The sequence below is a fragment of the Acomys minous genome (assembly GCF_964271855.1).
Source record: "Acomys minous genome assembly, chromosome: 5".
Taxonomy (NCBI): Eukaryota; Metazoa; Chordata; class Mammalia; order Rodentia; family Muridae; genus Acomys; species Acomys minous.
In genome coordinates, this window is record NC_140494.1 from 52,022,456 (window position 1) to 52,036,615 (window position 14,160).

At 34.5% G+C, this 14,160-nt stretch overlaps 1 pseudogene across 1 annotated transcript in view; it reads left to right on the forward strand.

Annotated features, from left to right (window-relative positions):
* The first annotated feature begins 3,308 nt into the window (after positions 1 to 3,308).
* Positions 3,309 to 14,160, forward strand: part of LOC311597481 (L-lactate dehydrogenase A chain-like) — a 106,297-nt pseudogene continuing 95,445 nt past the window's right edge. The window contains exon 1 of the transcript in view: positions 3,309 to 3,382. The product of the transcript in view is annotated as an L-lactate dehydrogenase A chain-like (transcript). The remainder of the gene's footprint in view (positions 3,383 to 14,160) is intronic.

The window sequence follows — 14,160 nt, forward strand, 5'->3', positions numbered from 1 at the left end:
GCTAAGATAAAATATAACTAAAATTTCTCTTTATTTGAAAAACGTGGCTCTTAAAAATTATAGTCAATAGTTTCTAAAAGATAAATATTACTCAATCCACATAAGTTGGTTACATGATTTAATTTATAAAGGATATCTTATTGTCGCAACCCACATATGTTTCCAGTAATTTTCTGTTCTCTACAATTCCTACTAATTAAAGTGTGCCTGCAATCAGAGGAGTGTAAAAATCCACACAAAGCTGAGGGATTATTGTAAATTAGGAACTGTTTTTAGATTAAATGCTTATTATTATTTTTTCAACCTGGATTACCTCGAGTGAATCACCAAATCCTCTCTGATAGTACTTGATTTACCACTGTTTATAAACTACACAGTTGAAAGTATGAGCACTCAGATGTTGTATTCTGGAACAGCAGTGCTTGTTTTTCACCCCAGTTATGTGTAATTGATGCAAAATGTTTGTGGATTTGAAACTAGACTGGGTTACTGAATGAATCTTTTACAAAAGTTAAAAATATAGTAAATTAGAATGAAACACACAAACAAAATGCTTGCACTTTCAACCAAGCAACAGCCGTTGTTAAATTCTTACTAAACATAGATTCGGTTACACCATTAGAATTCACCGTGCTTAAGAATGTGGGTAATTGTATGTTTTAAAATCTGGAGGCTGACATGAACTTCGGTGCCCCCAATTTGACCACGTCCCCTTGATAGGGAGACCTGGTGGCACTCAGAGAAAGGGTAAGCAGGCTATCAGGATGATACCTGATAAGCTTTGACCGTATGGTGGTGGAGGAGGTCCCCTTCTGTCGCAGGCCTAGGGGAGGGGAATAGAGTAAAAGAAGGAGGGAGGGGGAATGAGAAAATACAAGTGAGGGTATAACAATTGAGATGTAATCTGAATAAATTACTTAAATAAAAATAAATAAATAAAAATTAATGCTGAATAAAATAAAATAAAATAAAATCTGGAAGCTATATCAAAATAAGCAATGTAATAATGACTTTTCATAATATGTATTTTGATATGCAGGATGATCATTTTAATGTTATTAATGAACATGTTTTTGTTTTTTTTTTTTTCGGGCCAGGGTTTCTCTGTGTAGCGTTGGCTGTTCTGGACTCACTTTGTAGACCAGGCTGGCCTCCTCAAACTCACATGGATCCCAGTGACTCTGCCTCCTGAGTGCTGAAATTAAATGAGTGTGCGACCATGCCTGGCTAATGACCATGTTTTATTCGACATCTTCTTATGAGATATGTCAGCTTACAAAGATACTGCTTTTTGTGCCCTTCTTTTATTTTATAACTAAGGGAAAGCTAGTTTATTGCTGTTGCTGTTGTGTTCAATCCATGGCTTTCCACATTTTGTTGGTTGTCTGTTTTGAATAGGGAATTGCACTGAAGCATTGCCTGGGTTCAGTTTTCCTATCTTCCTACAATAGGCTCCCAGGTAGATCACAGATGTGAATCACCATCCTTGACTATGCTTCAAATTTCTGAATGTGATTGTTACATCAGTTTTGTTGGTTATGAAGATTTCTATTATATTTACCACATTTTATGTTGCTATAAATAATATATTTTGTCTAATTTATTTGAATCACCAAACTTTACCAAAGCTATCTATCCTGTAAATAACTGATTTGTGTTTCAAATCTTGGGGTTGTGCATAGTAGGCAAAAAATTTACCGTGGCAATGAATCATCAATCCAATAAGGTAACACTTACAAACATGCATTATCTTGAAAATGAAGTGATTTTCTCTTCTTTATTACTTGGTTTTATTTATTTCATTGAACATAAGTAATCATAGGTTGATAATATCATAGTCTGCATTTTCACTTTAAAAGCCACACGGTGTTGGTTAAGTCTGTCACAGCGCTTTTCTTTTTTGTATCAAAACAATTAAAAAAATCATTTTTCATAGTCCTCAAATGGAAATCACCTCCTCACTAACAGAAACTGTGAATCATATCTCAATTATAACTATAAGACCAAAAGGGGAAAACTGAGTAATAGCTGTCTGCAGTTTGGAAAACTAAAAAGGAATAAACTTGGAAATAGGTATTAGAGAAAATGATCTCAATGTTTATTATTTGTGTGTACACAGCTTCTACCATCTCTGGAATGAAGTTTTATAGGCAAAAATATTTCACTGTGATTTTCGTGTGATATATTTATTTTCCAAACAATGGAAAAACAGTAATAGATCAATCATTCACTAAAACTCAGAAGTATTATTCAGGTAAAACTCAGAAGCATATTACAAATACACATATATTTATAAAAGATAAAGGACAGAGTAGAATGAAATAATGAAAATTTTTCTGATATTTGTTATTAACATCTTAGCAGGTTTAATGTTTCTTTTAAAGTTTGCTTACTTTAGTGTTTACTTTTAATGTATATGTTAGTGTTAAAGAAAAAATAAATTCTTTAACTTCCTACGAAATATTTGTACATAATGCTTTCTTTACTTTTAAAATTAGGATGTGACACCCATAGAATTACACAAGCTTGTATATCATATTGATTGCTTATTGCTTTACATTTCCTCAAACTGCAATGTTTTTTCCTGTCTTGTAATTATGGAGGGATTTTTTTCTACTAAAAAAAAAAAAACATTGATTATCAAATATCTAGAGTCAAGGCCATTCACTATTCCTTGAACTTTGGTAATTTTTTGTTATCATTTATAGACTCTTATCATTCACTTTTTCATGAACATTCTAGAATGTTGTTTTTAATACATAATTTCATGATTTTCTTAAAGTAATCTGATCAGTGGAAGGAAATTTCATTCATGCTCATGTAGAAACAAATATATTTTTCTCAAAAATTACGAAGCTCATAAAGTTATGGTGAGTGTCCTTGACCGTCGCCTATGATGCATATTCCCACTGACGAATGGAGTCTAGCTCTGGATTTTAAGATTTCAATATGTAAGCTGAAATACCTATAATTACAGCATCCAGGAAAGTATAAAGGGCCCATAGGAGGCAGGAGGAAGATGGAGTTCTAAGAAGAAGGGCGTAGATATGATCACTAGAAAAAGAAATCAAAACGTGTGGAGCTTTACTGTGATAGGGACATTTAGGTAATACAGAGGAAAATACAATAAATGGTACTGAGGGCGCATGAAAAAGTCATAAGTAACCACAGTATTATATAAGCTTATTCAAAATACATATTACACACACACATTTAATGGGTGTCCCTGTGTGCATATTTAAATACACACATTGTATATATGCATGAGTATATATTATACCACACAGAGTGATGATGTTTTCCCAACGATGAGATCCATGGAGTATCCTAACCGAAGCCCTGTAGTCAGACAAGAGAATTCTTCCTTACAGCTCTTGGTCAGGTGAGTCCGACAGACTTCCCATATAATATGGGCTCTTGACCATGCTTGGTTTGCAGAATGTGAAGTAAAGATGTGATTATAGACACCACTCTGTCTTCCCTTCAGACAGAAGACTCAAAGGAAGAGAGTTAGTATAGAACTTTAAGCCCCTTCCAGGAAGGCAATATATAAAAGTAACAGAAGGTACTATTCATGATGCTAAGGGCAAAAATATCAACCAATAATCCTATAGAGCTGCAAATCATGGAAACTTCAGCATGGACTAACCCATCAATATAGCCAGTGTCAGAGTAGCCTTGACTGTCCTGGACTTGCTTTGTAGACCAGGTTGGCCTCAAACTTCACAGCAATCTACCTGCCTTTGCCTCCCAAGTGCTGGGATTAAAGGCGGGCACCCCCACGCCAGCACTACAATAAGTCTTAACACTAAACCCTGAAACACTTGATACATATATGTTGTTTGTTGTTTATCTGCTTCATTTGCATATAAAAGTTATTTCGTTTAATGAACTGAAAAATAAAAATTTAAAATAATTGATATAACCCCAAAGAAAATATTCAATGATATTACAGTTTTGAAAAAATAATTGACAGTTTTTTAACAGGATTTTTTTCCAGAGGAGTTTTAAACCTCACAACATATGGTAATTGGTTTGTCTAGAAATGATTTTAAAATATGCACTTTTGTAAAAGTGTAACTTCTTGAGCTGTCTGTCATTTTAACTAAATTCACACTTTGCAAGCATTTTTGTTTCCACCTACTGCATCTAATTATGGAGTCTTGCCCCCTTGTCTACGTTTAATAGTCTGAGGATGCTCTTTGGTAGAGAATATGCTGTTTCCTATGGGCAACAGGTCCAGGTAACAACTTTAATAATGTCCCTTACTGTGTCAAATGTGCAGTGTTCACTAGCAATGTGAGCTCCTTTATTTATAAATTCTTCTTTTGTGACATTGATTGCAAATGATATAATCTAAATGTTCAACTTTTTAAAAAGGTAGAATTTCCAATGTCTTTACTCAAGTAAAAATGTCCAAATAACTTCTTCATTTTATAAGAGAACAAAACCAAATTGAAATAAAGAACTTTGAATAGAATGAAAAAATTATTAAAGAAAGGTTAATTAAATGAATGCTAAATTCATATCAGATTGTTAGGAAAAGATATTTTGAAAAATATATTTAAAATTATAGCCAAACAGAAGGTTTCCAAAAATAAAATTTGGAAGAAAACTTTTCCATTTTGGAAGGATTGGCAGCACCTATTACAAGGACATTTTCATTTTGTTTTTAGAATACTCAGTGTTGATTTTCAAAATTATGCTGTGAGTTGCTACATTTTGCTGAGCAAATATTTTTGTTCTGTGTGTTTTTCTTAATCTAAAAATTAAAGTCATGATATAGCAACATATCTTTTTAAAAAAGAGAGAAGAATAACAAATTTCACAGCAGTTTCCAACATACTATATAAAACTAATTAAAGGTGATGATTTAGGTGGCTGGAGTAAATACTGAAAGAATACATGCAGAACTTTGTGTCATGTGTGAGTTATAATTGTACTTTAACACTTTCCCTTGCTTAGTTTTAAAATTCTGTTTAATAAGGCATCTATTGTGATTTTTAAAACATAAGACTTTGACGTAAAGCTGTCATTTATTTGTTCCAACAAAAGGTTGACTGACATCAGAATTTAACTCCAGTTAACTAGACACAATTAGTAATGAGCTGTATATAATTATGGAATTATATCCTGTATGGATTTTAGTTCACATTTTGCAAATATGCACATTTATACTTTCATTTTTGAAATTTTTTTCTTGTTAAAGTAATAACATTTATGGTTCTTTAAAGTTGTGATCAGTGTGTCCTTAAGTTCTGGTGATGCCTCAGTATACTATGTATGGTAATTACTGTATAACTTAAAATCCAATAAACGAGGGTGAAGCTTACAATTATCTGCGAGTATAAGGACAGATGTTTATAGATTGTAGCTAGGGATTATTCTGGTTTGTTAATTAGAGGCTGTAGATTTTCCTATCTGGAAGCAGGATTTCACTAGCACTGAATAGTGAGGAATATTTTCAGTACCAGGAGAGAACTTCGTGAACACAACACCAACAGCTCAGGTGGTAAGATCAACAATTAATAAATGGGAACTCATAAAATTAAAAAAGCTTCTCTAAGGCAAATGACACTTTTAATAGAACAAAATGGCAATCTACATATTGGGAAAAGATCTTCTCCAACCCTACATCCAACAGAGGCCTAATGTCCAATATATGTATATAGATGTCAAGAAATTAAAACCAAATAAACTAAATAACCCAATTAAAATTGGTCTACAGAGCTAAACAGAAAATTCTCAACTGAGAAATCTGTAACGGCAAAGGAGTACTTGAAGAAAATTTCACAATCCTTAGTCATCAGAGATATAGAAGTTGAAACTACTCTGAGATTTCATCTTCCCCTTCTCAGAATGACTAATTTCAAACACTCAAGTGATAGCACATGATGGAAAGAACGTGGAGAAAGAGGAACACTCCTCTACTTCTGGTCAAAGTGCAAACTTGTACAAGCATGTTGGCGATCAATCTGGCTGCCTCTCAGAAAAGTAGGAAACGTTCTATCTCAATGGCCAACCTAAAAGATGTTCCATTGTACCACCAACACATGTGCTCAATTATGTGCCAAACAGCTTTATTCGCAACAGCCAGAAACAAGAAGCAACCTAGATGCCCTAAACAACAACAACAACAAAAAAAATGGATTAAAAAAATGTGGGCCATTTACAACACTACTCAGCTATTAAAAACAAGGACATCATGAAATTTGCAGGCAAATGGATGGCAGTAAAACATATTATCCTGAGATAACACGGACCCAGAAAGACACCCATGGTATGTACTCATAAGTGGATTTAATAATCTCTATAGTCTTTTGCTTCAGCCTGTTTGAGCTTTCCTTGTGTTCTAGCCTCTGCTATTATAATACTTCTATATTAAATGTCCTTGCTGGTTCAGTTTTTGTTCAGTAAACCTTTGATGTAAAGACATCTGATTTTGTATTTTTTTTAAATTCTTTTTATTTTTACAATTAAGAGCTCTCTACTGTTTTGTTTGGAAAAAATAGTTTAGTACTTATTCCAAGAGTTTTCTGCGTTTTTGGGGGGGGCTGTGGAAGAAGTGCCTTAATAGATGTAATATGTGAGGCTGAAAATCATGAAGGTTTGTTATTTTAATGTTTTAGATTGACTGAATTGTTGTCTTCTGGATTTGAACATTCGATTTGATTATACACACAGGACTTTATTTATGCTGGAGTATTTACTAGTAACATACTTAAATACATTATCAGATTATAATTCTTATTAATGTTTCAAAAGGTTAACTATATTTTCAATTCATTTTGAGTTTTACGTCTCTTTTATCCCTCATATTTATCATAGATATTACAAAAAGGAATGTGAACTCTAGTAGTATTTTGACAAGTAAGTCATTGTGATTAACTTCTTTCTGACAATGACTTAATTTTGTTTAGGTTGTGCTCAACTATAGGCATTTACTTTATTTATATTCCCACATCCATAGTCATGTACATGTGACAGAATACTGAATAAGATAGATCTGCTAAAATTTCCTCAGAAAATAAAGTTATTAGAAAAAAATATATAATTTAATTATTTTGCTCCTTCTGCCTTCCCAGAATGCAGTCATGATCCTGAGTGTTGAGTCATTACCTTGCCACCAAGAAGTTGAAAGTCACATGGTATGGATGAGTAAATAAGAAGAGAGAAGAAACTGAAGTCATCAATAAACACCCTCAGACAACACTGTATGATCTCAGAAATGTCACTCTCCCCAAGATCCATTTTAAATGTAGGCAATGAGCATGAACGTTTTCAAAGAAGGCAGACCCATGAAACATGAAAGGAGATGGTCCGTGAAATGTTTCCTGACAAATGAACTGGCAGAGCATGATTGATGAAGACCTCCCACTTGCAGGAGTATGTACTCCTTTGTTTTAAACAGTCAGAATTCGGTTTATGCCATGGGCTACTGGTAGCCGTATGCTTCCAGTCCCCTCCTTAGCATAGTGTCATTTTGCCACTCTCTATCATTTGCACCTTATTCTGGTTTTTCAAGAATCAGATAATATGTATTGTGATGATTTTAAATGGTACTAGGTTTTAAAACATAAAATTTTGATAAGCCACATAAAAACAGAAAGAAAATTGAACATATTGTTCTATAATCTCAACGAAGTAATTTATAATGATTTGGGTTACTCTCCTGGAAAGTAGCTGAAAGTATTCCTTCTAAGAGTGGTAAATTAAGACATGTCAGGTAGCCAGACAGGCCAGTTTTGCATTTGGCATTTGCCTGCCTAATACATTACTTCTGACCAATCAGTGGGTCTTAAAGTTAGTAGTGTGAGCAGCTAAAATTATTCACAAACAGTAATTGTGCTGTTCTATCTTCATGAACTGTCTTCAAATATATTAGATTTCAAGTAGAAAAATTCAGCATATGCTAAGCAATAAAAATTTCCCTAGACATCTAAGAATACACACTACTATGCGGAACACTTGGAATTAAATACTAAGAAAAAAATCATAGTATTTTTCTTACAAGTGAACAAGTTGGGGCTCACAGAAAAGTAGGGATAATCAGTAAGGAAGAAGTTGATCCCTACCAGAATTGCTGGTTGTCTGTCAAAGATAAGGTTCTTGGACAGTGAAATTGCTCGGAGAATGAAGGTCATTTCTACTAAGCCTGGGAACTTCAGTTGGATTGCTCATGCCCACACAGTGGAAGGAGAGAGCCTTTTGAAAGTGGTTCTCTGAATCATATGTGCCATATCAGTCATAAAAAGTACACACACACACACACACACACACACACACACACACACACACACACATGCACACACAAAGGCACACATGTGAACATACACAAGGATACACATGCACAGGAACACACATGTGCATATGCACATGGACACATATAAGCATACATACACAAACAAATGCATATACATGCACAGGAAGGAACACACACACAATGCTAAAAATGCAAATGATGATGTAGGTATGGAATTTAGGATGAAGCCAAAGTTGATACGTAAGGATTAAAGTTACAAAGAAGTGCTGGCTTATTGAATTTACAGAAGCAGAGAAAAGATGCACAGGCAAACTGTGATACTCAGTGACTTTTCAACTCCATTCAGTGATTATATTTCACCACTAAAATAAAACAGCCATTTCTAGATTTCTTATTATAATGCCTTCTCTAGTTTGTTGGTTTTTTTTCCTAGATGCTAATCGTAAAATGGAAATAGTGAAGAAAATTTAACACACATTTAACTAAAGTGATGTGATACACAGTTACCAGTCCAATTTCCTTCCCAGAAAGTCAAATATGTTCTACACTGAGGGGTTTATCCTTTTGTCTATTTACCATAAATTCTTCCAAATTCCTCATTCCTGAACTTGAAAGAAATCTTTGACTTTTTCATCTTAATTATCAAATTGTTTGGATTAAGAAGTGCTTAAGATATTTATAAACCTGATATGTGTACGTTCTTATAATGGTATATCCACAGAAGGTTAGTCAAGCAACAGAAACCTACTCTGAATTTAAACAAAACCATCCCATAAGGTGAAAAAGGCCTTATAACAATACAGCCTTCTATTTGTTATCTAGATGCCCTGTTTTGTCTTGCCTCCTTGCTAGGCTACATGAAACTTTCAGGAAAATTAAGTGATTATTTCCTTTAAGTTTTTTGCTAAGATATAAAACAATATCTTTATATCAGATATAAAGAAACTATTGAAAAGGGCACCCCAGAGAGGTGGAAGAAATGGACCCAAAAGTCATACCTACAAAAGTGAATGTTACATGGCAGAAGATGAAATCTGTGAGTGACCCTGAAGAATTTCCTGAATCATTGCATTATAAATGAAATATTGCCATAGAAAGAAGGTAAGTGAGCTAAGTGAATGATAGTTAAGCATAGTGGTTTTAATTATTAAATTATGTATTTATGAAATAAAAAAAATCTTTAACACAATTAAATGCCTGAACTGGCAGCATAAGGGGTGGTGTCAATCATGTGTTTTCCATTTTCCTGGAACACTACTACTACTACTACTACTACTACTACTACTACTACTACTACTACTATCATCATCATCATCATCATCATCATCATCATCATCATTATTATCATTATTATTAACTTGTTCACATTATATCCAGCTTTTTGCCCCTTCCCTCTTCACCTCCTAGGCCCATCCTTGCTCCCTTTCCTACTCCTCAGAAAGGAGGAGCCTTCCTGACTAAAATCTGATTATAGCCTATCAACTCTCATCTAGAGTGTCTTTTTCCTCTTCCTCTGTGGCCTGGAAAGGCTGCCCTGCCAAGGGAAAGTGATCAATATGTGGGCCTCAGAGTCCATGTCAAACGTAGTTCCTCTTCCCCATTTTATGCGCTTCCTATCTACTACATCTGAGCAGAGGGTCTCGGTCCCCTCTATGTAGCGTCTTTGCTTAGTCCATTAGTCTCTGCAGCATCTCCTTTCTCTGTCTGAATTTGTTGGCTCCATTGGTCTCATTGTGGAGCTCCTGTCCCCTCCACACACTTCTAGCTTCCAGCTCTTCCATATGACTCCCTGTGGTTCACTCCGAAGGTGTATACTCAGTTATAAATCACATAATACACTACACATACAAGCTTCATAATCAGACTACAGTATACAGACCTAAAGAAGCTAAATATCAAGGCGGACCCTAGGGAGAATGCTTAATTCTCATTTAGAATGGCAAATCGAACAGACATCCGTAGCTGTTGAAGAGAAGGAACAGCACCGGACCCTACCATAGAGGTCCACTAAAAGACTCCACCCTGCGGGCATCTAAGCAGACACTACAATTCTTTTCAGTACGCAGTTTCAGATCTTCCTTAATTTCAAAGTTATTTATTTTGTTTTCTTCAAAAACTGTCTCAGGTTGGGAGGACCTATCGTTGTCACAGGATGGGTTTTCTGGAAGCTACCAGCTCCTCCAAAGCACACCAGACTTCGGCTTCTCCCACCAGCTCTACAGGTGATGGTTAAAGGCAATTACTGTCTTTAAGTAGAGCAAGAAGTTAGAAGAAGAAGGGGAGCAGTTTGTGCGAAGAAAATTGGTGATATTTTTGCCTTCAAAGTGAAGGACAGCCCCTAGGATGAAGAAGCCACTTGGGTGGTGGATGTGGCAAAGGATCAGTGCTTCCCAACTAAGATAAGAAAGCTGACCGCACCATCACTGTGCCCTACTCAGATTTGCTGGCTTTGATGACGGGCAAAATAAACACTCAGTAGGCCGGCCTTCTTCCAACTTTAATTGAAAATTGCTGGTAACATAGGTCTGGCAATGAAACTGCAAAACCTTCAGCTTCAGCTGGGCAAAGCTAAGCTAAGCCTCAATCAGAGCTTAGCTAAGTAGGTGTGGCCAATCATGTTTTTCCTTTGCATGGTGGGGGTGCATAGGGCCTCAAAGCCTACCACTGCTGCTTTGAGGACCTGCATACCACTGAGCATGATAAAACTACTATGATATTGATGGTTTGAGATAAATTTGAGTTTCAGAACAAAATTCGGAATAGTAAAATATAAAAACTGTGTAAACAAAGCCCTTGTTTGCTTAGACGTATATTTAAGGATCATTGGGCTGAACACTTGGTGTGAGAATTCACCTTAGGGGAACTGCAGAAGAAACAGACGACCACAGTTGACCAGGAGTTAGTGTCTCGCACTTGCATCAAGTTTTCCCTAAGAGTTCTTAAAATAAAACTCTGTACTAAGAATAAAATAAAATAAAATAAAATAAAAAACTCTAAAAATGTTCATTTTATACCATCAGAAACAGTTCTTTTCTTCCAAAATAAGTTACAAAAATTGTGGTCAGAGCTTAGGAGGGAATTTACAGCTGAACAGGGCTGTTTTAAAAAATATTTTCAAAATGAGCATCCTTTAAAATGTCAGGGTATTAGAGCCATTGGATGCTGTTGCTAAAAGTAATCGAATAAAGTTTCTCGCAAAGGCACAGATTTCAATTGTAGTTTCATATTAATACATTTATAAACTCAGAGTCTCACAAAGTTTCTTTTTCATGTGTTTGATTGCAGGCATTTATCTTCTCGTTTTTATAATTCTAATGCTGTTTCTTATAACTTAGGTTTGGGATAAAAATGATGCTTTTGGAAGATTTAAAATGAAGATAAAAAATACCTTTTCTAGAAAAAAAACTGTCTTAGTTGGATTTATTGATATACTCTAAGCATTTAATACTTCAAAAATGATAAATATTCTTTTCATATTTTCTATATCTATTGCAGTCTCCATTAACTTAATGTTTTGTTTTTCTTCTATACTCATTATAGTTTTCTCACCTTTTATTTCTAATTGACAATTTCCTGTTCTGTTTTAATTATAGAAAGATTCATGTGTCTGTCAGTATCTAAAATCACATAAGTAAGTACTTGCTTTTTTCTAATCCTCATTATTTTTAAAACTTAAATTATTACAATTCATCATTAAAAGAGAGACACTTGGGCCTATAGTGACACACAGAGACTGAACAGCCAACCAGGTAGCCTGCATGGGACTGATCTAGGCCCTCTGCAAATAAGTTATAGTTGTTTAGCTTGCCTTCAAGTGGGACTCCTAAAAGTATGAGCAGGGACTGTCTTTGACTCTGTTGACTGCCTTTGGTACTCTTCCCTTTTATTGAGCTGCCTCATCTAGTCTTAATAGGAGAGAAGGTACCTAATCTTACCACAACTTGATATTCCAGGACTAGATGATATCCATGGGAGGCCTGCCCTTTTCTGAAGAGAAACAGATTGGATGGGGGCAAGGAGGAGTGAGAGGAAAAGAGTAATGGAAAACTAATCCTAACCTTGAGTTTAGGGAAAACCTGGTCTACACAGAAAAATGCTTTATCAAACTCATCAAACTCAGTCTCTCCCTCCCTCCCTCCCTCCGTCCCTCCTTCCCTCTCTCTCTCTCTCTCTCTCTCTCTCTCTCTCTCTCTCTCTCTCCCTCTCTTCTCTCTCTCCCTCTCTTCTCTCTCTCCCTCTCTTTCTCTCACACACACAAAAAAAGAAAGAAAAAATCCATATATTTAATGAGAGAATGACTCATTAAACTCAACTTTCTTTAAACTCATTGATCTATGTTCTCTTGATTTATGTGCGTTCAAAATTTCTTGTGAAAAGTAGCATCACTAAAAAGATGATGTGAAATATTTATTGTATATGTGATTTGTAAAACAACATATATTTAGATGTTGATGTCAGAAATTTGATCTAGCATAGTATGATATTGCTTAAAATTAGAAAACCCAAATATGTAAAGAATATAGTGTATTATTCTATCTCTACTGAGGAAGACTATTTTAACATGAGTGAAATTTGAAACTATTACAACATAAATTGTGTGTATTTCTATATCACCATTCCTATATATAATTCATGTTTTGATTTCTTTCTAGGTTGAGGAATTGAGATACTTTAATGTGTATCATGTTGTGGTAGGAAGAGGAAGCATAGACAATTAAGTTCTAAAGTGTCAATAGAAGTCCATTGATAAGGTTTACATTAAAACCACTCTCACACCATACAGTTCATACACTTGGAAAATAAATATTCAAATCCAGATTTCAAGGAGGCTTTTCCTTGTAACAAACTTCAAAAGTTATAACATTCTATAGACATTCACAGATTTATTAAATATAGTCCAATTTAAGACTTTTAATTAATTTGTTTATTTAGCTATCTTAATATAAAATGTTCTTAAAGTTTTTTGATGATAAATGAAAATACTACTACATATATGTTATTCTGATCATTGTGTATTTTTAGTATCACAATGAATATGTCTTATAACCATTCTGCACCACAAAGTATTAAAGGGAATTATTCTGGATGGCTGTAAATTGACTGTTATTTACTTTGTGTGACTGTTATTTACTTTGTATGATAGAAACACTTTCTTGTTTACAATTTGAAGTTATCTGCATTTTAATGCATTCTTCAGTAAGAATTTTACTTCAATTTTTGTTCAATGGCAAGCTGCATTTTTATAGATTTTACAATAGTTTTTCATTGTGGCAAGTTCATTTGTGACTCATATCTAATAATATGAGTAAAAATTAGGTACAGATCTAATTGATTTTAATTTGCATAGAAAATAAGCATATCCACTTAGATATCTTATGGTGTGCACTTTGGTAGAAAACTGAAGTTCACAGTGAAGTAAAATATATCCTATGTTTTCCCCTAAAGGAGCCAAATCCCACTGGTGAAGCCACATTGAAATCTTGCTTTGTGCTGACAGTTGAACTATAACTGTATTTCATAAGCCATAGTGTTCCCAAGTTACTGAAAATAAATTGATTTTCTGGAAATATGCGACACACAGGTTCTCAGTATGAGACTTGAACAGTCTGTCCCTAAAGTAGTTATTTCCATTTACACCCCTGACCTGCCAGTATCTTCAGTGCTACTGTAGTTTTTCATGTACTTCAAAAGCTACAGATCTGTTTCCATCCCTCTTAATCTAATATAAACTGCACATGCTTCTATTGGTAAAGACCTTCATTTTTATCCTTCTTCGATTTCATGACACCAATGGTTCTATATTTCATAGCAAAGGGAGCAGAATGAAATTACACATCGCTCAGATTTCAGCAATATCTGCTTTATGTGATTCAGGACCTCCATACAAAGAAGAGGTC